This window comes from Protopterus annectens, chromosome 4.part0 (assembly GCF_019279795.1).
Source record: "Protopterus annectens isolate FY-2018-M chromosome 4.part0, PAN1.0, whole genome shotgun sequence".
NCBI classification, from domain to species: Eukaryota; Metazoa; Chordata; order Ceratodontiformes; family Protopteridae; genus Protopterus; species Protopterus annectens.
The window spans coordinates 1542440729-1542468658 of NC_056733.1; positions in this window are offsets into that span (position 1 = coordinate 1542440729).

The following is a 27930-nucleotide window of genomic DNA, read 5'->3' on the forward strand; positions in this document are numbered from 1 at the left end:
TGTGACTTACATGAGCACGAACATGAATGATTCGAGATTCCTGGACTTTGTTAATTCAAATGCCCTGGAACAGTTAGCCTGCATCCCCACAATGGGGCTCAAATATCCTGGACCTAGTGCTCACCAACATGGGGGGGGGCACTGCACTACCCCTGTACATTGCCCTTCCTGGTAAGGTCAGACCATAAATCTGTCTTGTTTGATGTAATGATCAAACCTGACACCCCCACAGGAGTAAAACAACTGAAACATTTCTCCAAATCCAACTACTGCCTACTAAGGGATGGTATAAGAAGTTTCAAGCCCCTGACATCCTAGCCAACAATGACTCCTGTGTAGAGGATTACACAAATGTCCTATATAGCCACTTAAACAAATGCATTGACTCGGCTGTACCTAACAGGAACAAAACCAGGTGTTCCCAAAAAAAAAACAAGCCACCCTGGTGGACTGTAACTATAAATAAGTTATACAACAAAAGAAAGAAATTGATATCTAGGAACAGGAAAGAACTTACTCAACAGATGAAGAATCCCCTCCACTGCTTGAACAAGCAAATCATATATCTTGTTAAGTCCTCTAAGGCTAGCTACAAGTCTAAATTAGCATCCTTAGCTAAAGACGATCAAAAGGCATTCTTTAGCTATGTCTGAAACCTAAAAGGGAATGCCCAACTGTGTGCTGAACTTATAGTGGATGGTACCACTCACACTGAACCTGAGGGAATAGCCAATCTGCTAACAGACAGATTTGGCAATAACTTCACCCCCTTGTCCCCATGAAACATGCCACAAGCATTCCTAACACCAGTCCTCTACTAAATATCTCCAAAGAATAGGTCTTCAAGCACTATCCAAGGACAAAAATATGGCCTCTATGGGACCGGATAACATCCCAGGCTGCTTACTAAACAATCTAAAACAAGACCTAGCAGAACCACTCAGCACTCTCTTTGACCATAGTCTGAGAACTGGCTTCATCCCAGCAGATTGGAGAACAGCAACAGTAATCCCCTTGCACAAAGGGGGTCCATCAACTGATCCTGAGAACTACTGACCAATAAGCCTAACCAGCCATATCTGCAGGCTATGGAAAGAATCATCATGGACCTTACCCACAAGGACATAGGCAACCTTCAGATTCTTGACCTGACCCAGTTTGGTTTCATCAAGGGTAGATCTTACTTATTAAACCTAATGGACTTCTTTGAGAATGTCACCAAAGCCCTGGATGAAGGCAAAGCAGTACATACCACCAATCTTGATTTAGTCAAGGCCTTTGACACAATCTCTCATTTATGTATCGTACAGAAAGTCTCCCATCTAGGGACTAACCCATACATTACTAGATGGGTAGCCAACTGGCTCATGGACAGAATGCACACTGTCAGCTGGGGAGTCCACCTCTAAAAGTACACCAGTTACCAGTTGAGTACCACAAGGATCTGTGCTGGGCCTCTACTGTTTGGAATCGATTTCTCTGAAGTCCAGACAAAGGTAAATGGCCTGTGGCTTACCAAGTTCACAGATGACTGCAATCTGGGTGCAATCATAGAGTTCCACAAAGATGTTAACACATTACAGAAAGGGCTGACACAGACAAATGATTGGTGCCAGACTCACAGACTAAAACTTAACACACAAAATTCCTCATTATCTCCTTTGGCAAAGAAATAGTCCCTGTGAATTATGATATAGATAGCACCCCTCTAAGTTCAAACTCAGTGGTGTGAGACTTGGGGTCACAGGTTGATAGCAATCTAAACTTCGATCACCATGTGTCTGTAGTGGTAAGAAATACATTCTACATTGTGCAACTCATAAATAAGGTTATTGTATCCAAGACCAGATTGGTTATAACTTCACTGTACTTGACCCTTATCAGACCAGTAACTGAGTACAATGCTGCCTTCTGTATGTACCTAGCCAGACACAAACACTTGCAGCAACTGGAGAGACCACAGAGGCTTCTGACCAAGGAAATCCAGGGCCTTTAAAACATGACATACATGGAAAGACTGAAATCTCTGTCACTGTACTCTGTATTATACAGGCTGCTGAGATGCGACCTGTGCCTAATCTACAGAGCAGTCTCTGACCCTGCCCTAATGGAAATGCTGCACATCTACAAATCAAATGGGACAAGAATAACTCACTCCAGGGATCTAAACCTTGCCTGTGACATTAACAGAACATGCTGGAGAGACAGATATATCTCTCAGCAATTGCCATTCCTCTGGAATAAACTCCCACTCCATGTGAAGCAGAGCTTCTCAATGATCCTATTCAAGTGCAACCTTGATAGCTGGATGTGTGACCATAAATTCTCCCTGGAGGAGTGGCACCTGTGTCCCTCATGGACAGGGGCAGTCGGTGCTTATCACAAAATTGCTCTGCTAGCAATAACCATCTAATGATGTTCAATAAAGGTACTTGGGTTTTCGCACAGCTAGGCTTGTAAAGGCCCAGGGCCATTAGCCTAGTAACCTCCTATGAACCTATGAACTTTTATAAGTTAAACCTGAAGCAATGATGTCAAGATTAAAGTACTGCACCAATGGTTTCAAAATTTCTGCCAAATTATCCTCAACAGACAATGATGTCAGACAGTGGTAAAATAAATAAATAAATAAAAACATGATGGATATTTCAGCATTTATAAATTAAAGGAAATGGTTGATGATTAGAAAAGTTCAAGTTTCTCACAGTCTTCAAAAATATGGTGGCTGTTTCAAGCTGGACCTGTGGCTTGTTTTGGCTTCTGCAAATACACTGTGGATTTTTTTTCCAAAATCTTTGTCATTTTAATTTGTTTTCTCATTTAAGGGATTATCAAATGTTTTCACTCAGTGTCATCTGTAATTGTGTTTCTGAATTTGCTGTAACAGTTTTAAGCTTGCAGTGGCATTCAGGCAACAAACTGACACCTTCCAAGAAATTAATTTATTTTTTTCAGTTCATCATTTTATGGTAGGAAATGTTTAAATTAACTAAACTGCTCCTGGTGGCCTTCTGCAATTGTTTTCAATGTTCATATTTCAGTTTCTAAATCTGGATCCTTTCATCTTGAAGATGAAGCAAGCACTGACATCTGAATAACTGAATATTGCAAACTGGCCAAATGTTGTGAAAAGCTCAAGGTGTGGTAGTGTCAGACGATCCTTCTTGATAATCACATACAGTAAACTCCCAGTTAACCAGAACCCAAGCAACCAGAACTATCAAGCAACCATAAAAAACAAATCGAAGAAATACAGTACAATTTTCATGTGTTGCACTTTCTGTTGCCCCCCCCCCCCCACAGAAAATACCTTACGTTTTTAGAGTTTTAGAGTTTTAAAAAGAAAGACAGGAATAAATTCCCTCTCTCCCCAACCTAAGAACAAGTCAAACCAAACAAATAATATAGGATACAGTATTAGTCAGGCCTATTTTAATAATAACTCTCAAGCAACCAGAAACTACAGTTATTCGGCATCTACCAATCCCTATGGGTGCCGGTTTACTGTACTGCTCTTTCTGATGTAAATTCAGTAAAACTTTGTAGTATTCTTACAGTTTGACAGATACAGGAATCCAAGAAATAATAGTTCAGCAAACATTCTCTTACTGAGTAAACAGCAACTGCCTAAGCAAAACAGCATCACATGGTCTTCCATTTTCACTTTATCCTTATGTGATTCTGAAAACATACTACATTATACATTGAATGGGGTCTAAATGGAGAGATAGAATCAGCAAGACATTTACAAGTAAAGCAGACCCGTAGTACTGGAACTGAATTAATCCTTAAGTGTTTGTGAGTACTATTATGCTACAGGCCACATTTTTTTGCAAAATCAGACCAAGACAACATTGATATATAGAGACATTATTTTATACATGACAGAGAAATATAGGTAAAAAAAAAATAAGACTAGGTGCACAGGCCTCAGGATAAAAAAGTGTCCACTTCTGGTTTAGGCACTGATACCAGGACTGGATAAATAGCAGAACAGAATCCTCAAGACATGAAACATTCCTACCACATTCGCAAACAACCATAGAAACTGACAGGTCAAACAAGAGGCATACAGGTGATAAAGTGGACTGTTGAGGATAAAAAAAAAAGTAAACATTTTTACTATTATATAAGAAACCCTGACATTCCAGAAAGAGGATATGCAGCAAGAGTAAGAGAAAAATTAGAGGAAGGAAAAATATTTGCACAAGAAAAACTATTAAAAGCTTCAGATAATTTAAGACCCTTAATGCAACAGATGAAAGAAAATGTCATCTTGATGAAGAAACTTGGACCACCTAGGAAAAAAATGATGGGGAAGTGATGGGGAAGTTAGATAAAGACCAATAAAACAGTCGTTATTGAAAGGTATCAAAAAGAAACATGGGCATGGGAAAAATGATATTTAAAATAGTGCAATAGTTATGCAGAGAAAAAAGTCAGAATAATCAATGCAAAAAAAGCAGCTCCAATGATATTCAAAGAAAAATACAGGCAAAGTCACTCAGATGCAACAAATTTCACAATGCAAAATATATCATCACATACAGAGAGTGTAAAAAAGAAGACTAGCGGTAGACATTAAACCAGCCGAAACGGAAGTGTTAGACCATTCAGAAAGAGAATGATTTAATGTGGAAACTCCAACACAGGCAGTGTCACAACATGATATGCCAACACAGACAGTGTCACAACATGATATGCCAACACAGGCTGTGTCACAGCATGATATGGCAACACAGGCAGTGTCAGTGTCACAACATGATATGACAACACAGGTAGTGTCTGTGTCACAACATGATATGCCAAAACAGGCAGTATCACAACATGATATGCCAACACAGGCAGTGTCAGTGTCATAACATGTTATGGCAACACAGGCAGTGTCACAACATGATATGCCAACACAGGTAGTGTTAGTGTCACAACATGATATGGCAATGAGACCCCAGGAAGAAGAGCAGAAGATGGAGTAGGGTGCATCTGAAGAGGATATACCACAAGCTGATGTTCTGGATCTTTCTGTAGAAGACTTGTGATTTTCTGCAGCCTTCTGTGGGAGAGTTGCATGAAAGTTCAGTTAAAGTCACACAGCAAGGATAAGAGCAAGAAACAAATAGTAGAAACTCTAACATGGGTAATGTTGACAAGTGATGGACTAATGGGGCTTTATAAGGAGGGGCAACAGATGAAGCAGGATGCATCTGGAGAGGATATATCACAAAACAATGTTCTGTGACCTTCTGTAGAAGACCCTAATGAAGCCAAGAAGGAAGCTTTTAGGCCAGAGGAAAATTATTTAACAGAAAACCTGTTTGATTTATTAGCGATGGCTAGACATATTAAGATAAATGAAAGAAATAGATTGCAGATAACAAATAAGACCCAAAATGTTAGAAGACTGGTAAAATAGATGAACTATGTAATCAGGACTAGTAAGAGAGATTGTGGTACACAAATAGACAAACAGCAAAGCAAGATTTCTGTCTTTATTCTAGCGCTTCGGTGTCTCCACCTTCAAGGAATAACAAAAACCACCATGGAAGGCCTGAGCAGTAAACACTATACAACAGCTAAGACAACAAGTATCATTGGTAGAAGCATGCACAAAAGGGACATATTATGAACAAGTTTTAGGAAGATGGATCTGGTAAAAGCAACACACAGTATCAAAACAGACAAGGATTTATCATACACTATTTCCAATAATAAAGTAAATTATCAGCACAATTAGAAAAACATACAAAGTATATTGATAAATGTAAAGAAAAAGTACAAAGTAAGTGATTTACTGATGACTTAAAAAGGTTTTACAGAGAACTGGGAAACGGAATAGAAACACTACTAAAGAAGAAGAAATAGGTACATTTGGTTGAACATGACAAATATTTTGAATGGATAGAAGAATGAAAAGAAACAATACAAAGGCCTGATACAGATGATGTGAAATGGCATGAAGTAACTGCCGGAGAAATTAAGACAAAATTAAGAAAATCTTCTAAATGGAAAACACTGGTCCTAGATGCTGTGCTTAACTTTTGGCTAAAGGTATAGACATCTTTTCACAAAGATTTATTTCTGAATTAAAATTACTTTTATGCAGAAAGTAAACAGACACCTTCTCATCTAGCAACAGGAAAAATGATACTCCTAAGAATGAACTTGTAAGCCATCCTAACCACTATAGGACTTGCCTTTTGATCGCATATAAATTATATACTGCAATTTATGCAAAGTCTATATCAACTTAGAAAAACATCAGACATAGTAAAGAAGTAAGAGGTAATAAAAGAAAGTCATACAGGGCAAATGTCATCTATTGTTAAACAAAGCCATAATACAGAACTGTAAAAAAGGAGGAATCTTATAATGGCATGGAAACATTACAAAAAGCATTCAAAGCATCACAGATTCATGAATAATTGAATGCATACAGATGCATAAGTTATACCCTACATTGATCAATTACAATGCAGTGAATACAAACCACTTTGAAACTAAGTAATGACAACGGGTGAATTATTAACCCAGGAATTAAAATTCAAAGGGGGGGATCCAGGGTGATGTTTTGTCACTGTTGCTGTCTTGTTTTGCCCTAAATCCATTAAGTTATTTATTTAAAAGATAATGTTGTGTGTACAGCTTAATTCCCAGAAACCAAACGCTTTTAAAGATGTATCTACTATTCTTTGTGGATGATTTAAAATTGCATAATTGATCAGATGAAGATTTGGAAGAACAACTAAAATTGTTATGATATTGATATTAAGTCTTAATAAATGTACAAAAGCAGCATTTATAAAAGGAAAGTTGCAGTACCAAGGAAATATCAACCAGGGACAGGAATGTGATATAAAGAAACTTGAGTAGGAGGGAGTACATAAATATTTGGTAATAGGTAAGTGGTCAGCAATAAAACACAAACAAATGAGAAAAGAGGAAGCAATTCTGGGTACATTACTTGGTACTGAGAAGGGCATTATTAATTAATATCAAAGACTGTAGCAATTCTGAATTCATAAACACAAATCATATCCTAATTTAGGGACTTATGTTCATCACAGGATTAGAAATCCAGACCATTTGGAAAAATTACAAAAAGAAGTACTTTGTAAGTTAAATGCAAAACTGACTGCATCTAGAAAATGCTTCTACGTGTATTAAGTTACATATTCAAAAGAAATTGAGTGGTGTCTACAAGAGCTTAATTTATGTTAAAGTGGTTATTTGCCTGAAAATCTGTGGTTTCATTATTTCCGTTGCCTCACACATTAAGATTTTGTTTACATTCTCAATGCTTTTTCTTAAAAACATACAGCACACTAATTTCTAAATTCAGTTTTCATTAAATAAATGTGCAAAGGCCTTTGGAATTGTCTGACTCCTTTAGTGATAAAAAGGAAAATAGTGTACTACATTTACTTTCATGCCTGCTACTTGCATCCATATACTGACTTGTAGATGTTCACTTCTAAACAGAGTCATGTGCTTTCTTCTTCTTCTTCTTCTTTCGGCTGCTCCCATTAGGGGTCACCACAGCAGATCAACTGTTTCCATTTCTTCCTGTCCTCTGCATCTTGCTCTGTCACACCAACCACCTCCATGTCCTCTCTCACCACATCCATAAACCTTATCTCAGGCCTTCCTCTTTTCCTGTTACCTGGCAGCTTCATCCTTAGCATCTTTTTCTCAGTATACTCTGCATCCCTCCTCACCACATGTCCAAACCAACATAATCTGGCCTCTCTGGCTTTGTCTCCAAACCTTCCAACCTGGGCTGACCCTCTAATATACTTATTCCTAATCCTGTCCATCCTCGTCACACCCAGTGCAAATCTTAACATCTTCAACTCTTCAACATCAAGCTCTGACTCCTGCCTTTTTGAGAGTGCCACTGTCTCCAACCCATATAACATAGCTGGTCTCATTACCCTCTTGTAGACCTTTCCTTTCACTCTTATCAGCACTCGTCTGTCACAAATCACTCCTGACACTCTTCTCCAGCCACTCCATCCTGTCTGTACTCTCTTCTTCACCTCTCTTCCACACTCACCATTACTCTGAACTGTTGATCCCAAGTACTTAAACTCATCCACCTTCTCCACCTCTACTCCCTGCAACCTCACCATTCCTCTATCCTCCCTCTCATTCACACACATATATGCTTTCTAATTCACTGAATCTGAGTTTGAGCATACTGGCCACTGTTAAAGTATGTAATCAATCAGGAGATGGTATGGAACCAGTAACAGCTGGAGTGCTCCTTGCAACAATTTGGACTAAATAACTGGAAAAATATATTTAATGACGTGAAATGAATTGCTGGATTTTATGTTTAATGCATGCATGACTGTGTTCACAGTTGGAAATAATAAAATCTAACTATGCCTCGTGCATCTGCAAGTATGCAGTTTTATAGTGTTATTGGTGAAGAAGGGACAAGGAAGTTATTCAGAAAAAAATAAAAAAAACATCATGACCATGTAGTGGTAACTAGTGTAATGAAGTTGGTGTGATATAGCCTAGTGAAATTAGACATGCACATGTGCTGACAGATCACATTCATGCTGGGGACAGTGCTACATGATAAATCATTACTCATCATACTACTCATCACTCATTAGACCCATTATAGAGTACAACGCCTCTTTTGGTATGTACCTCACAACATCTACAACAACTGGAAAGGCCGCAGAAATACCTCACAAAGAGGATTTCTGGCCTCAAACAGATGCCCTACCCAGACCGTCTCAAAAAACTCCAGCTTTACTCTGTCACATATTGCCTATTCAGAGGCGATCTCTGCCTAACATACAAAGCTATGTCAAACCCAGAGCTGTTGGACATGCTCCACTTAAAGAAATCCCAATCCCTCTGAGCTACATGCTCTAGGGACCTAAACCTTGTCACCACAATAAACAAAACATGCCGGAGGGATAGATTCCTGTCCCAGAGACTTCCCATACTCTGGAATAAACTACCTGTCTATATCAAACAAAGCTCCTCATTAGCACTCTTCAAGAAAAATCTTGATGATTGGATGGGAAATAGGAAATTCATGCCGGGGATCACCTCTGTGGCTCTGCTCGACAGTGGCACAGGAAAATAATTTTCTTGGGTGGTAAAAGCCAGGGTACCCTTTTGGCTGGGCTTGTATAGGCCCCAGGGCCGATAGCCTAGTACCTACCTATGAACCTGTGAACCTATGAACAACAATAATTACAGTAACTGCACTACTGGACTGACTGTACTATGACTGATCATGAGCCCCAGGGGAAAGTGAAATGCATGTGGCTTGCTTGTTGTTATATACCTTAACATGTGTACTTTGTCACCCCATGACTGCCATAAGGGCACAGTGGGCAGCCTGTGTAAGGGCACTACTATAAAGTGCCAGTGTATTTCATCATACAAATGGGGAGGAAATGGGCAATAAGACAGGCACAAGTGGTTGAAGAAGAAGCAGAGGCACACACAAAAGGGAAATGGGAAGGGAAAAGTGGGACCATGGAAGAAGAGTACACTTTTTCTGGGTGCAGTTTCCCATTTTTAAGAAGAACAATAGGGGGAGAAGATAGCAATGAAAATATTTGCTAGGAAAGAGGGTATAGGGCAGGAAGTAGGGGTAGAGAGGCAAACATAAAATGCATACAATGAATAACATAGGTAGTAGTTATACACTAGGGCAACACTGCAGAGATGTAAACTGACACAGAGTGGACAGCTGGTGATGGGGAGAACTGGACAGCATACAGTGAAATGGGGAGTAACATAAGAAGATAAAAACACAATAAATGAGGGTAAGGAAGGGTGAACAAGGCATGCCAAAGCAGCCCATTTGGTTAGAGATTGCCCTTACCCATTCTGTGGTCAATAATTATATATCACCCCTAATGAGAATAACTGGGATCATACCATAGATAATTTGCGGGGACACATTAATGTGATAAAGCATATAGGAGCTGCCTCTGTCCATTAGTAGTACAGAGGGCAGTCATGGGGTAAAATTTCTGTTTACCATCTCTAGAACCAAGTTGCACTTGAATATGGACAGGGTTGAACTTTGTTTTATATGGATATGGAGTCTGGTTTAGAGCAGCAATATCCTCTGTGAGATACACCTGTCCCTTGAAACTGTTCTGTTGATGTTGAAGAAGAGGTTTATATTCCTAGACTGAGTATTTTTGATGCCATTTGACTTACTGATGTGCAGTAAATCCATCAGTATTGGGACAGAGAATGCCGTATATGCCAGACACAGGTTACTACTTAGCAGTCTGTAGGTACTGAATATAGTCTGAATATAGTCACAGGGATTTTGTCAGTCCATTTAAGACATGTTGTTTAGGGGTTAAAACCTTTTGGTAAGGTATGCCTATGGGCATTCCAGTTGTTGCATGTGTCTGAACAGATGCATGCCAAAGGGGCATTATATTCAAAGACTGGGCTAATGAGGGCTGAGCAAAGGGAGACAATGACACCCCTATATCTAGACACAATCCCTCTGCATATAAGCTGTACAATATAGAAACACTTTCTTACAACAATGGAGACATGTTGATCAAAAGTAACATCACTGTCCACATAAGTTCTCAAATCCTGAACAACTGGGTCAAATCTTAGGCATGGATTGTTAGTTCCATGGTATAGATTACTTCAAAAGGATACAATTTTTTGGGCATTTAGTTTCAGTCCATGATTTTGACACTAGTTATTTATTTGGGACATACCTTCCTGCTGGATGGAAATGCCATTTGGGGATTTAATGACTGCTTCTAGTTTGCAGCCATCTGCAAACTTAGTAAACCCCAGCCCTTTGGTATTTGCTTTTACTTCAGAAAAGAATATGCCAAACAGGAGCAGTCCCAGCACAGAACTCTGGAGCATTGGTGACTGATCTCTTTGTGAAGGTAACATTCCCTATTTTTATTTCCTGCATCCTATTTGTAAGTCAATTGGCAATCCAGTGCATGACATATGGGTTTATTCCCAGTTTATTTAGCTTTTCTACTATGCTTGAGTGGAGAATTGTGTCAAAAGCTTTGGCCAGGTTGAGGTATGCATGTACTGTTCTGTCTTCATTCATTGCTTTGGTACCCTTTTCAAGAAATTCACCAGGCTGAGTAAGCATGACCTGCCCTTGATGAATACAGACTGAGATGGGTCCAGTGTTTGTAGGTTACCTATGCCCTGATTGATTAATTCCATGATAAGTCTTTCCATGGCCGTGCACATGATGCTGGTAAGACTTGTGGGTGTGTAATTGCCTGGGTCTGTGGAAGGTCTTCCCTTATGCAGGAGAATGACTATAACTGTTGTCCATTCATTTGGCACAAAACCTGCATGGAGGTTGAGATTGAACAGTGTTAGGGGTTTGGCTAAATTGTGCTTCATGTTATTTAAGATACATCCAGGAATATTGTTTTAGGTATATCTTGAGGGACAAGCAGAAAGGAAAGAGGGGTAAAGTTAAAGCCAAATTTATTAGTCAGTAGGTGTGCCATATCTTCATCCTCAGTGTAGTTTTTGGTAGTGTTCACTCTATCTTCACCCCTCTCCCAACTCCTGAGAAATGGTCTCAGAGGCTACCAGCATGCCATCTTGGTAATTACCATAGACTGAACTTCATCATTCAGGAGGCTGGCAGGTCTGGGTTCTCCTGCGCACTGCTGGGAATTGTCTCCTAGATAGTGATCTGTGTAGAGCACAGAGGCTGCTGGTTCACTTCTGCCTGCACCACAGCTGATCCTTCATACAAAGAAAATAAATGGCAAAAATCAAAACAAGCAAAGAAAAAAGAATCAAATCTAACTGATTAGTTATGAGTTTTACAGCTGTATTAAAATATTACATTATCAAGGCAAATTAGCTGCCAGTGGAAGTGGGGCAGGTTCTCTGCCTCCTGGAGAGCATGCCCCACCTCCAGAACAGGCAATTCTGTTTTCTTCAGTCACCTCTGTAGTGTTAGAAGGCATAAAGCAACCAGTAATGTCCAGAACCTATCCCTAGCACCAAAAGACAATTACATCTATAGGTGCTGCATGGGCTTACTGCACAGATCCAGTCTAAGAACAGAATGCTTACGATAGGCTCTCTGTCTCTAACCTCTTCTTCCTACTGGCAGGGAAAGTTTGGGTGGCATGTCCTCATGCCAGTATATTTCTGTTTGCATTCCTCACCAGATCAGCTGTTGCCAGTGACATCTCTTACTTATCTGGCATACCAGTTCAGCACATTGACTGTATAAACAGAGTCCTTATAATTGCTCAACAAGTGATCCTGATGATTCCTATGCAGCTGAGGAATTAAAAATTTACATTCCTTGCTGAATTAGCTGAGAGCTCTGTCAGAATCTTTGCCTAATGAGGTCATGTCAACTGTCTAGGTCTAATTCAAGGGAAAAGTTTTAGCTGTGTAAGCAGAGGCATATAAAGTGGACACCATGTGACATGCATAGAGGGTAAGCAAGGTGCATGGTGCCCATTAACAGTAGTGTGATGTACATGGTTAGTACTGGGATCAAAAGCAACAGCATTGAGGCCAGGTTTCACAAGTGCTCACACCCTGCATGACCTCCCTGCCTAGAAATGAGCAAAAACAGATCCTATAGCATGTCGTCAGCCTGACGAATATTACATTATCAGTACGATTCAGAAACAGTCTAGCTAAAGCAATTTATTGGCACAGTTATCACACTATAAGACCCATTCTAGTGCAATAAAATACATCACCATGTTATGGAAGACCACTTTAAGACAATCCTTCTAGGGAATCTGATTATAATGGTTATCAGAGTGTTTTGCCAAATAGGCGAACATATAGTAGACAGATCAACTAGTAACCAGCCTCAGAATTGCAGTTACCATTTAAATGAGCACAAATACAATAGACACTGCTACAGATCAGTGGACTGTGTGGGTAACACTGCTCAAGGCATGACAGGAGAGTGACAGTCCGGGAGGGCTCCACATGATAGGGTACAGGGGACATGGTAGATCAGGGTGTATTCCTGCTGTGGGGTGACTCTCCAACTGACAAGTCACAACGAATAGACAAGACACATTGCAGTCCTGTTGGGGGGGGATTAACCAGGCAGGGCCAAGGGAACCAGATCAGGCTCAGCCACTGTCCTGTTGTGTAGGCTTCACAGCAATGTGAAACATGTGTAAATGTACAACATGATATGCTATAGGCAATATCATGCCTTCAGTTCACAAGGCACAGATTGTGTTATCTACACAAGTCCAGTAGACAGCAGGTATGCCTAGCATGCCTACAACTTCTGCACTATGGTACATTATCAGAATGATTACACTATATTAGCACACAAAGTGTGGGTAGCAATAGGGGGCTGGGGACAGTTCATAGTCAATTACCATCTGTCACAGACACAACTGTTGCCTATGTGTAACTCAAATGTATACATCTACAGGCATGGAAGTAAAGAAACAGCAACTGCTAGAAAAGTTCATCACAAAGGAGATGCTTCTAAAGGCCCACTCACATGCAGCATATATATTCTTGAGAAGATTAAAGCAGACAGGGCCTACTGGCACCAAGCATACCTCTCAACCTCTTAGAGCAAGAAATCTAGACAAAGCCCGACAAAATGGGGGGGTGGCAAATGCCCCAAAATATGGACATATTTTATGTATTGCTCTTATAAACCTAGAATGCTGCAAAAGTAACAAGGTTTTTTTAACATACATTTTCTGAAGAATTTGAAGTCTGAAACTCAAATGTATGTCATTATTTAGTGACATCAGTCCTCAGATCATCCCAATAATTTGTGACAAAACCAGACATTTTAAGAGGAAAAGACCAAGATAGGAGCCAAAATCTGGACATTCTGCAAATATCTGGATGGTTGAGAGGTATGGGATCATGTGTGGCAGGGATGAGTGTAGTACATCAGTATAGTAGGATGCCACAACAGGACAATAGTACAGGTGAATTGCAGGATTGCCAATATGTTACTGCACCCAAGAGTCAAGGCATAGGAAATCATCAGATATGGTTTGACCCCCCAGGGTGGACAACCCACACATAGACATCTCATTGAGGAATTCCTGGTATCCCTCACTAGGAAAAGCCCTCTGTGGTGGCCTACATGTCAATGGGGGGCTGATGATGACTACCCCGATGTCTCTAGGGATGCACCAGGTTAGCAACAGCATGCTTCATAAAGCACGCCACTACACAACTCAAACTTTTGGTAACTGGAGACTACATTTTGAGACACACTGATGTTGCTCTCACTAGGCTGAATAATGAGAAAATTACAGTCAGTTGTTTATCAGGATTCAGGATATGCCAGTTTACACATGCACTCAAGTCACTGGACCACAAGTACCAGTATGACTCAGTCATTATCTATGTGGGCAAACATGACCTAAGAAGCACTTCCCCTCATCTATTTGAAGAGAGACATTATAGAGTCATTGTAATATGTGGCCCAGGCTAGTGTGACTCTAGCATTGAGCAGCATTCTACCTTTTCCAATGATGATGCCATATTATGAATAGAAGATGACTCATTTTAATAATTGGCTTAGTTTCTGGTGTCATTTTAAGAGGGTGCAATATTAGTCAGCATGGAAGGAAATGATCAGCATATCGTGGTTCTTTGTTAGGGATGGTCTGCATCATTTCAGTCTAGACTTTTGAATGTTAACAAAAACACGGACCTCCTCATAGTGCCTTTTTTAGGCAATGCCAACTTAACAATCCTTCTCATATATTAAATCAAAACCAAAAAAATCTAAAGGTGTTACTGCTCAATGCCAGGAATCTAAACAAGAAACTCCACTTTCTACAAGTTCTCTTCATCCTAGAGAATACTAACTTCTGCACAGTCACTGTGACATTGTTTAAAGCCATGCAGAGTACACCAGGAGTGCCTTCCACACAGACCAGCAACTATACAGGCAGGGGCTAAAGGTGGAAGTGTCTTGAATTACATTAAAAATAAATTTATTTTAAGACTGGTGAAATAGAATAATGCACTTGAACTTCTTGTTCAAATTATCATAGGTAAAATCCCACACCACTTCCTTGCAAGCAATAGACACCACTTTATGACCCAGGAAACTCATAATACATATTTAAACTTACTGGAGACACTCACCATCAAGCCCAATTCCATACTCATTGGTGATTTTAATTACCCTGTATTAACTGGGAATCATATACATTGCCAAACATATAGGCATAGAGATTCCTGGACTTTGTAAACACAAACTCCTTGGAACAAATTTCCAGTACACCAACCAGAGTTGCAAATGTACTGGATCTGGTCTTCACTAATATGGGAGACCACTGCACATCCTCTAGTATACTGCCTTCTCTGGTAAGGTCAGACCATAAAAAAATCTCCTTTGAAGTAAAAATAAAACTCAGAACCACAATTAACCCTAGAGTGTCCACATACTACTCTAAGGCTAGCTACCTCCTATTAAATTATATCCTGGTAAAATTTCAAGCCCCCCCCAACCCTCAGAACACTGCTTCCTGGATAGATCTATTAAAGAAACCCTATACGGGCATGTTAAAATTTGCATAAAGGCTGCTGTATCCACCAGGACTAAGAACATAACTAACTAAAAACAAGCTACATTGGTGGAATCACAACATCAATAGGCTGTATAACAGGAGGAAGACAATTATGGCAAAAAAACAGGAGGCGTAGCATCTAGCAGGACAAAAACACTCTCAAACTAAACAAACAACTCAGAGGGCAAATAAAGTCTACCAAAGCCAAATTTGAGGTAAATCTGTCTCTCCGGGTCAAGAACAACCACAAGGCATTCTTTAGCTATGTCTGCAACCTCAAAGGCAATACAGAATTGCATGCAGAGCTCATTGTTAATGGGGCCAGCAACAGTGAGTCAGAAGTTATAGCAAACCTACTGGCAGAGAAATGCAACTCTAACTTTACCATTCTCCTCCCCAAACTTCCCTCAGGAATTACCATCAAATACAATTCTCCCAGTTATCACCAGGTCCTCAATGATCTCTGTAATGCCAAGAACACTGTATCGATGGGCCTCAACCGTATCTCAGGCTGCCTTGTGGATAGTATGAAACATAATCTATCAGGACCTATAGAATCACAATTTAACTGTAGCTTTCAAATGGACTTCATGCCTCACAAATGGAGATTGGCAACCATCATCACTCAGCGCAAAGGTGGGCCATCTATGGACTCAGGAAACTACAGATTCATAAGTGTCACTAGTCTGATACACAAAGCCATGGAAAGAAATTATCATAGAAATGATCAATAATGAGTTAGGAAACCTCAAGACACTGAAACAAATCCAGTTTAGTTTCATCAAGGGCAGGTCATGCCTACTCAGCCTGGTGGAATTCTTTGAGAAGGTCACCAAGGTAATGGATAAGGGCAAAATAGTTCAAACTCCCTACCTTGACCTGGCAATGGCATTTGATGCAATATTGCACTTAAATATTGTTGAGAAACTCAAGAGGTTAAGTGTAAACCCATATGTCACCTGATAGATAGATAGCTGTCTCACAGACATGACCCAAGAACTTAGATTTGGAGAGTCCACCTCTACAAAGATGCCAGTCTGCAGTAGAGTTCCTTAGGAATTGCTCCTGGAACTGCTCCTTTTTATAGGTTCATAGGTTCTTAAAGTGCTAGGCTTGTGTTGGCTATTGCCTAGCCAATTTTCCTTTTTGTGTTCAGAATAAACAGCCACATAGACTGGCCTTACCCCTCCAATGGTCAATAATTATATATTAGCCCTAATGAGAATAACTGAAATCGTACCTCTGATAATTTGAGGGACCCATGAGATAAAGCATATAGGAGCTGACTAAATACCAATCTCTCTCTGCCTGCTTCTTCTTGTATTTCTCGCATATCCATTTCCCTTATGCCTCTCCCACTATCCACCAGTAGTCCTCCAGCACAAATGTTGAATTTCTTCCTCCATAATAATTTTGCCCCTAATTTCATTCTGATTGCTTTTTCTCTGATCTGTAGTGCTTCCCTTCTACTTTCTTTTCTTCCAGCTTCCTTCTGTATCATTTCTGTCTCTTCAGAACCTGAATCACCCTTCCTTCTAGTCTTCTGCACTCATCAGTTTTCTCCTGACAGTTTTTTTTGTTTGGCACACTCTTTTGTAAAGTTAAGGACAGTGTCAAGGACTTCTGCCTAACTAAATTTGCAGATAATTTCAAATAAGTAACAGTCAAAGAATGCCCTACCAACACTAATGTTTTCCAAGAAGAGCATCAGACAAATAACTGGTGTCAGAGCCATGAAAAAAAACTAAATGCCAAGAAATACATAATAGCATCCTTCAGGAAGTCAGCCCTCCTTGGTAACTACCATATTGACCACACACCCCTAAGAGTCATCCCAGTGGTCAGGGACTTGGTGATACGCGCAGATCAAAACTTGGCAAAAAATACAGTCAAACTTTGAAAAATTCAAGAAACTTAGAAACAGAAAAAATCCTAAATAAAACTTCATGAATAAAACTTACTTTATAAGCATATACAACAAAAATGTTAGTATTCTCAAAATATTCTGGTTCTTCATAAGTTAGCTCCTCAGTTGAGATTAAGCCTCTCAGTCCTTCTGTATAATTACATCCAAAACCATATAAAAATTGCTGATGCCTTTAATTCTCACTTCATCCAGTCAATCTCAAGCTTACTAAAACACTCAAAACAAACCCAACCCACAGATACTGATAAAAATCCTCACAGTAATCTAACACTTTAACCAGTTTCCATTGCCACTATTAAGAAATTCTGCTGAAACTAAAACCTGCGTATCTGGCCCCTGATAATCTGCCAGCTGAAAACCTTAAAATGGCAGTTTAAGCTATTGCATATCTAATGCCAACAGTCATTTACCATTCCATTAAAGAATCCTACATCCCATTACTTTAAAAACAAATGGAAACTCCAGCCAAACTGGAACTTCCACTGAGTGACCTCTCAAACCTCTTGTATCAGAGGCACATGGGATATATGAAAATGACTTTTATGAACATCATGTGTTTCAGCTATATGGCGATTCTGAATGCCCATGAGATATTTCTTTTTAAGTCATTTCAATGGACAATTTCAGGCCAATAAAGCCAAACCCCACTAACTGTGGCTATGCATATTTCAGCCTTGTTATGACCTCATCAGTACAGCACAAGCATATCCACAGCTAGTAGGGTTTGGCTACATTGGCCTGAAATTGTCCACTGAAATGACTTAAAAAGAAATAAGTCATGGGCATTCAGAATCACCATATAGCTGAAACACCTGATGTTCATAAGGCTCATTTGCATATATCCTATGTGTCATTGATACAAGAGATTTGAGAGGTCACTCAGTGGAAGTTCCAGCTTGCCTGGAGTTTTCATTTGTTTTTACTGATTGTTTTTTTCTGTGTGACCTTCTCACATTCCATTACTTTGGGAAAAGTGTTATATATTGCCCCTACATAAAGGAGGTCACTCTCTAGAAATCACTAATTATAGGCCCATTGCCATTTTCTCCCCCTTATCAAAAATCCTTGAGAAATGTGTATCGTCACAACTCCTAAAATTTATTGCTCACAATTTACCACTCACCCCATCACAATATGGTTTTTGCACCATCACAGTAGCTCCACAGCCCTAAGATTCATCAATAGCATAAACACTAAAAGAAATGAAGGTAAATTAGTATCAGCCAATTTTCCTTACCTATCAAATGTTTTTGACACTGTTTCACACTCCATCCTTCTACAAAAACTAAATCTCAGCAACGGTTCCAAAACTGCATCTTAAATAGGTCCAAAGCAGTGAAATGGTTAGATGGCTTCTCCACTTTCCTTCCCATTACTGTAGGTGTTCCACATGGTTCTATTCTGGGATCCATCCTGTTCAACATCTTTATTTACACCCTCAATGTGGCAGTTAAAAGTGCTTTCCTAATTCAATATGTGGATAATTCTACAATCATCTGCTCAGCAAACAATTTCGATTTCCTAGAAAGACTAACTCAGTAGTCATTTGCTTCCATAGAAATCTGGCTATTTACACCTCAGTTACTTTTGAACCCTGACAAGTCCCAGCTTATCTTTTTTGCCCCAAAACATCATCCAATTAGTAATTTACTTTCTATCACCTCCTCCAATAATACCAAAACTGAACTTGTCCCACAATCAAAACTACTAAGGTATCTATATTGACAAAGACCTTAAATATGACAGACATATCAAACACATTTTAAAGAAAATGCACCAAAACTGTGTTCCCTCTACAGAGCCACAGCATATATGCCTGACAATAGAAGAAAACATTCCCATCTCCCTTTTACTCCCTCCCTGTCTACTATTGCCAGCACCTATTTTTTATGAACTTGTAACTGACTCAGCATAATAAATTAGAGCTATGATACAACAATGTAGCTAACTTTGCTGCTAATCTTCCACATGGATCCCACCATTATACTACTGTCAGAGAACTTCACTAGTCAGACTACATAACTACCCAACTTACTCTCATCTTCTGTTCCTACACAATCTTATCTACAATTCAGAAGACTGTCCATCCCTAGAAGACCATTTAAAATTATACAATCTCTCTAGATCTCTATGCTTAGGTGGGAAACTCCTACTAAATGCAACTAAATCAAACAATATTACAGGCATTTCCCTTTTTTTCATCATGTATCCAAGCTCTGAAACTTAATTCCCTTGTAAATTAAGCAACAGCCCACCCTAAAAGCATCAAATAACATCAAGATCTCACCTACTTGACACTTGGCTCTGCAACTGAACACTGGTATCATCAATCTTCCAAACTATCTTCCATTTCTTTCATTTATATGTTTCCTCTAATCACTTGCTTTGTCTAACTAAATTTCTGACAAAACTTCTTAATATCATCAAAGTCCTCTCCCTTCTTACTGCACATCTCTCATTACTGTGATGATTAGCATAAACCAATATATGTAATACTGTTAATAGTTATGCTATATGTACATTGTAATTAATATGTTATTATTTTTATACTTTGTAAAAGCCTTATCTGATACATTGTATTTAAGATGTAATTTTTATGTAATGGAGCATTTTCCCCGGACCTCCACTGAGAATGGTTCTCGTACCTAGCCAGACTTTCCTGGTAAATAAAAACAATAAATAAATAAATAGTAATCTAGCCTTTGACCATCACATGTCTACAGTAGTGAGGAAATAATTTTGTGTTGCACAACTTATAAACAAAGGTATGGTATATATGTCCAAAGAGATAATTGTTCCACTGTATTCAGCACTCATCAGACCTATCACTGAGTACAATGCTCCCTTACCTAACTAGGCACATCCAACAATTGGAATGTCCACAGAGATTTCGCACTAAAAGAATACAGGCCATATGTAACATATCCTATGCAGACTGCCTCAAAACCCTATACATATATTATATCTCCTATGGGCTGTTTAGAGGAGATTCTTGCCTGGCATAAAAGGCATCTTCAGACTCCTCTCTGATGTACCTCTTGCATATCTGCAAAACAAATAGCAGTAGAATTACCCATTCTAAAGAATTAAACCTTGTCTTTGATAAAATAGGACCTGCTGGAGAGACACATAATGTATCTCATAGACTACCCTTTCTCTGCAGCAGGCTCCCCATCCATATGAAGGAGAGTTCCTCTCTAACCCATTTCAAGTGTAGCTTGGATAACTAGACAAGGAACCAGAAATTCACCACTGGTTTGGCACCTATGTCTCCAGTGGAAACAGTCAGCCTGTAAATGGTTCATCTTCTAGCCCCATGCTTGTAAATGTTTCATCTCTCAAGCCCCAGCTATTACAACCAAGGGCACCAAAACTTGTCAGAGGTTTGGGATGCATGACTAGACTTCAAAAATGTCCCATTGGTCATTAGCACATACCTATAAGACTAGTGCTGTAGAAAAGTGACTTACTCTGAAGAGTTTACTCAAACTAATGCATGTACATTTATGTCATTCAAGGAAATTGGGGAAGCAAATATGACAATGTGCACCACAAGGTATATATGCATATACCGGCTATGTATATGATTTTCATGTAGCAGGCTGTGTGCTACATAGTCTTGGAAGTCACAGATATGATCAGACACTGTCAAGGGTATGTTACGTCTGTTATGTACATGTATTCACTGTTTCTGCTATGAGAGGTCACATGAGACTGACAATGATGACACCATACACTTTGAACTGTCTGATTGCACTGTGGGACTGTGATCAACACCAACAGTGGAGGGCATGCTCACACCATCAACAGCTGAAGTGAAAATGAAAAGGAAGGAGGAAGCTTTGGCATCAGATGTGTTTAGGAAAAGTAATGCCATCCATGTCAACCCCACTGCTGTTACACAGGTGTCACCACCAGATGCAACATCAGAGAACTGCATGTGTAAGTTTGTAAACTGTCAAACTTTTCTTAAAAATTCAGACAGTTTATATTCTGTTATTAAGCGACTGTTAGTGGGACCTCTTATAGATAGCCAGGGAAGAGTGCTAAATGTTCGAGTTATCCAGGGTACCACATGCCTTTCTGCATTTCTGATTCTGCTGTTTCTAAACCGAGTACAATATGGGGTGGGCTGTTCATGATAACAGGATATTAGAGTCTGTCCTGGAGCTTCAGTCAGTATTACAACTCTTCTGTGATGTTTTTTTTTCTCTTTCTACATGACACACATATTCCTCAATAATTACCTTCATTTCCCTCCCTCTGGTTGATACTGGTCTATTATGCTGATCAAACAATACTTCGACAGTTCTTAGAGGAACAAATGGGCAAGGCCTAAACTGTGCCACAGTTTTTTTTTTTTTGGACTTTTATGGCATTACCTGTCTGATTCTTTGTCTGTTGCATTAACCTATTTGTGCCAAATACACAAGCTATTCATTTGTCTCACCTGCACTACTGAGCAGTTGGTAAAACTGACATATGACTCAATGAACAGGCAGCAGCAAGCAGGTGAGATGTGAGGAAATGGATATGAGCAGATGCAGAGCATCCAAAAAGAAAGGGAAAAGCTACTAGCTTTTAGAATTTTCACAAAGCAAAAGATTTATCAACATTTACTTTGACCTCATATTCATAGCATAGAAGGAATATGTAGTTAAGGATTCATGAGGTAAAACAATGCCTTGTATTCTCAAACACATTGCATTGTATGCAGTGTGCATTTCTGCATGAAACAGATGCGCACAGTCTGGTGCACTAGTAGCAATTTATAGTCCCATGTGGTGCTACAGTGAAATGAGCTCAATTGTGCAAAGAAAATATATGTAAATGACTGTATAGAGACATCCAAATTAAGCCAGGTTAAGGAATGGGGTCTTAATAGTATGCAAATGTATGCAATATATACTGTATTTAGTCACAATTCATAATCATTTGTGGGAGAAATTGCACACCAGTGTGCAGCTGACTATAGAAGGGTAATGCATGCTTAACATTTAGCATTTGCAGATGGCAGGAATGCTTGGAGTAACAATGTCAGTCTTGTAGGAGAATGCTGTAGATTTCAGTACTGCTGACACTATGCACAAGCTGGCATTTATCATTAAAGGAAAGATTAAGTTCAGTGGATGACATATCATAATTTCACAAATCAGGAGATTATAGATCTCTTTAGAGTAGACTGGGATAGCCCACGGACCTTGGTTGAGATGTGTTACCCACAAACAAAATCTATGGGAATGCATTTCTCTCCCATACCTAGTTTAGCAGTATGGATCTTATAGAGGCAAGCTAATGATATGTTGGGGACTTCACAAGAGTTCGTCTCTAGAATATTCATCAAGTTACTTAACATAATGCTTCCACTTGTAGAAGAGCATATGTAGTTTCCTAACACACAACTAGAGAGACCTAAGAGTGTACATGCCTTGTGTTACATTGCCTACCTCCCTGAGGCATTAGGTGCCATAGTTTGTTCATATGAATCAATAATGTCACCAAGTAGGTCACTGTTGAAAAGATTTATATACAGGAGTGGTTATCATTCCATGAATTGCCAAGAAGTTTGAGAGGTATGTGGGATCATAACCAGGTTTTCCACACAGCACAAAAGTACTTCACATGGTTCAGATACATACTGTACATCTCTCTTATATTACTACATACTGATTAGTGACATTCCTCAGGACTATCTAGTTGGTAAATCAGGCACTGTGGGTGATGTTACTGAACAGGAATACTCTTATAATGTGTCCATATGTAGTGTCTCCCTATTCTCACATTTTGATACTGTTTTGCAGATTACACTGGATATCCACTGGAGACCTGGCATATGACATCCATGCAAAACTCACGCAGTGTGTCCCAATACCAGCACAGCACTGCACATGTAGTAACCCGCAAAATCATAGACCATGTGTATAACCAGCTCAAAGTCTGCTTCATCAGCCTTGACATGTTTGTGGAGATTCTCCAGTATGACTCTGCTATAGCCTACAGCATGTTCTTAGTATGTTGCATGATGCATAATATGTAGGTGAGACATAGTCTGGCAGCCAAAGAATTTTGGTTTGGTTGTACTGTGCACAGACATGGCCTGCAGGGAAGGTACATAAACACCATTGTCTAATCAGATTGTGATAGAACAACTGCAACCTGCTGCTATACAACCATCCTCCAAGACAGTGAGAGCACATAGCAGCATTTATGAAACAGTGACTTGTATTCCAGATCTATGGGCCCCTGACAAGTACAGTCACAGTGTGGTGTCACACAGAACAAACACAATCAGTGCTGTGTAAATATCAGGCTTTGCTTGTCCATGCATGGTGGAACCACACTGTGCTTCAGGTAATCCCACATATGCAATGGACAATGGAATGTACAGTGGGTTGCAGCAGAGTCAAATCCAGCACAAGACGACATGGCCATCTGCCTAAGGCCCGATGCTGGCTGGGGGGGGGGTGGGGGGCTAGGCCATGGACAGCTAGCTGTAACTAAAAAAACCTGTGCTTTACTCTTTAAGAGATATCCAAGTTCCTTCATGATACTGAGGTAAGAACAGATTTCCAGTTCATATACACACTTTTGATGAGTGAGAGATTCAAAATTGAGAAGCCTGCAGCATTAGATCAAATGGTTTATTTGCAGCAATGTATTACAATTGCATGACTTACTTTTGGCACAAGAGTTTGAGCACCAAGCTGTGATGTCTGGTTAATATCCCACCAGACTGCCACCAATAATGTGACATCTGGTTAATATCCCACCAGACTACCACCAATAATGTGATGTCCCCTACTTAAAACCCAGGTCATTAAATAAAGAGCCTCAGTCCTCACCACTGACTCCAGTGTGGGAGTGTCACAGAAAACACAAGAGCACAGAGCACACAAGAGTAAAATTCCACAATTACCCTTAAGAGCACAACAGAAACACACTCTGTTTCCTGGGACTGGACTATATACTTCTGTCCACCCCAAATGTAATCTGTTATTATAACCTTAGAGCAATGTGTTCCAGTTTAAGACCTCTGATTCACTCACACTCAAAATAAATTTAAATCTCACACATTAACATTTATGGGAAGCCTGACACAGATTTCCAGTTGTGTCCCCTCCCTAATATGAATGATAAACACTGCCACCAGAGTCAGACAGGTACACGCCCTTCAAAGAATGATCAATTATTAAAAATTAAATATCAAAATAAATGATAGCTATGACCAGTAGCACCCAGGCATTTGATGTGACAAACAGGAATAAGAACTCTCTTATCTCCAAACTCCACTACACTGATCGTCCAGCCACAATGTAAAGTAATGAAAAATATTTAATAATAAGTACAATGATTATTAAAAAATGTAAATCAATAGCTTTCAATAAACACCAGAATTCAATCACCAAAAATATAAAATTAAACTGTAGGATAGAAGTCCATCATTTTAGAAAAACTCTATCTAAATAACTAAACTTTCTTAATCTAACCAGAGAATACCATCCCTGATCTAATCTAAAACCCCAATCACAGTACTACCACAGCCCTTATTAGCTTTACCAGCACAGTAAACCAACATCAAAATAATGGTAACCTAGTATCCACTGTATTCCTAGATCTCTCCATGGCCTTTGATACTATCTCTCATCCCAAACTCCTTTCTGCTCTCTCTGATGTTAATCTCAGCCACTCCACACTAGCATGGTTCCAAGACTATCTATCCAATTGCCTACAAGCAGTAAAATGGCAAAACTCCTTATATCCCCTCCTACCTGTCACCCTAGGGGTCCCCCAAGGATCCATTCTTGGGCCTCTTCTTTTCAACATATTCACCGTCCAACTCCACAAAGCTACCCAGCACACCATTCTAGTCCAGCCTGCTGATGACTCATCTCTAATCTGCTCTGCTGCATTACTCCCTCAACTCCAGGAATTGACATGAGTCCTTAACAGCTGTTGAAACCTGGTTAGCCAGCTCTCAACTAATACTTACCCCCAATAAAACACAGCTAATGATATTCTATCCCACTAGATCCTTAGACCCCATACCACCATTCACAATATTCTTAGTTATAACAGCCCTATTACACCTGTCCAACACACCAAACTTCTAGGGGTTATCATAGATCACAACATGAAATTTGATATGCACATTGCACAAACAGTAAAGAAAGTCCATAAAAAACTTGGAACCCTATATACATGCAAAAAGCACCTCAACAATGACAGTAAAGTCACCATCGCAAGAACTCACTTACTATCCACACTCCTCTATGCCTCCCCCATATTCATCAACCTAAACAAAACACTTTAACAAACTAAACAACTGCTACAGTAAAATAGCTAGGTTTGCTACTGACCCACCCTTCAGGACACATCAAGCATAGCAATCAAGCAACTATCCTGGCTAGAATTATCCAACCTGCTCACATGTAACCAGCTTACAATAGCCCACTACATTCTATATTATCCCTACAGCATTCCTGCTCTTCAAGGTCTACTTAATATCTACTCTAACAAATGCCTATTAAGATCCACCAATAAAGCACTGGCTGACATAGGTTAAAGCAACAATAGCCTTGGAGGCTCCTTGTTTTCCATTTCTGTTGCAAAAGCATGGAATAACATCCCTGTAGATATTAGGACCACTGAAAACAAACAAAAAAAATATTTAAAAAACTCTTCTAGTCCCATTTACATAGTTCTTGGTTATGTAATTGTTCTGACCCTGGGTAGCTTCACTTAATTAGATCATATCATACTTTAACCTTCTATGAAAGCTTGCAACAACTCCTTTCTATACTCTAATCAATCAATGTGTGTTTACTGCACTAGCCACTGATGAATGTAACCAAATGACTGAACAAAATGTCATTTCAACTGTATTGTTTATTGTAACACACTGTGCTCCTGTCATGAAATGAGAATTTGCCAGCCCAGCTATGTGGAATTTTGTAAATAATTATATGTAATTTGTAAATATCAACATAATTCATATATTTAAATGTATTAGAACTGTATGTTATGTGTATATCAAACTGCTGGTACAGAAATGTGTGTTAAAAAGGGTTTACAAAATACTGAGCTTAAAAGATGTATCCACAGTGTACCTTACTGGAAAAGAACAGAAATGTATATACACTATTGTAACCATTTAAATCTACATATTTTAATAGGGGAAAATGAAACACAAGAGGTTGACTTCAGAAAAAAAGCACAAATTAAATTACTTTATAGACGTAATAAAAGGATGTTATCTTTCAGTTTTAGTGCAGTAACAGACACAATGTCTAAAACTAGAAAGTTTTTTGTATTGTCTTAAAAGAGCTTTTTGTTGTATGACTTCCAGAATCTGTCTTAGATCTAAGAAAAGCCCTTCTTTATGTATTTTTACAAGTAGATGCTAAATGCTACCACCTGCATTAATGGGGTTTTTACCTGGGATAGTCAGATGACAAAAAATTATGTCATTCCTCAAGCTGACCCAGCAATAATATTTAGGATATTAATTTAAGAACTCTCTGAGTGAGACAGAGGATTCTATATTTTTCTTTGACCTGACAACATCAGCTGGAAGACCCACTCACCACATCTGCCTTGCTTGCTCTGTAAGTAAGTTACTAGGGTAAAGTAATTCTCTCAGATACAGTCAATAATTTAGCCAAGCTTAATTTAGATGTTTTCTTTATTTATTTGAGATTGTCCTGCAATGTCATTTTAAATATTTCCTGTGATTTTGAACTCTGATATTACTCTGATTATATACCGAGTATTTTCTTGTTCTTTTATTAATTATTAAATATATTTAAAGCTTTCATTGTGGCTGATATTTGTGAGACATATATAAGTTCTGAGAGTACTTGCATATTTATTTGGTGACATTGTGGGCCACTCCTAATAGTCTTGCTGTTGGTCAAACTACCATTTGTATTAACAGTAACATTAAACAAAAAGGTTGGACACCCTTTGTTAAGGGCCTTAAAGTAGCTGATAAGGAGCTGCCTGGTGGTAATGAAAACTACCTTATAATCTTGGCAGAAGGGGGCATAGCTGGTAAACTTGTTTCACCCTTTCCCAGGTGTGTGGGTCTGTGTATAAATCAAACCCCAAAGTGTGTGTGTGTGTGTGTGTGTGTGTGTGTGTGTGTGTGTGTGTGTGTGTGTGTGTGTGTGTGTGTGTGAGCTACTTGGGCAGGGACATGAAGCACTGGTTGAACAGAAAGGGTTCTGGAGGTCTTGCCATAGCCACTCAGCTGAGATCTCAGCTCTATAGCTGTGCCAATGGGGAGTCTTATTGAGGATCTGGAGAAAGATGGAGAAACCAGCCCTGGACTGACTGTGGTCTCTATATGCTCTTAAGGGAAATTGCACTTGATGCAGAGAGCTGCATCTGGAAACACTGTGTGTGCACCTGTCATCCTCCTAATGTATGTTCTAGTAATGAGGATTGAGGCTC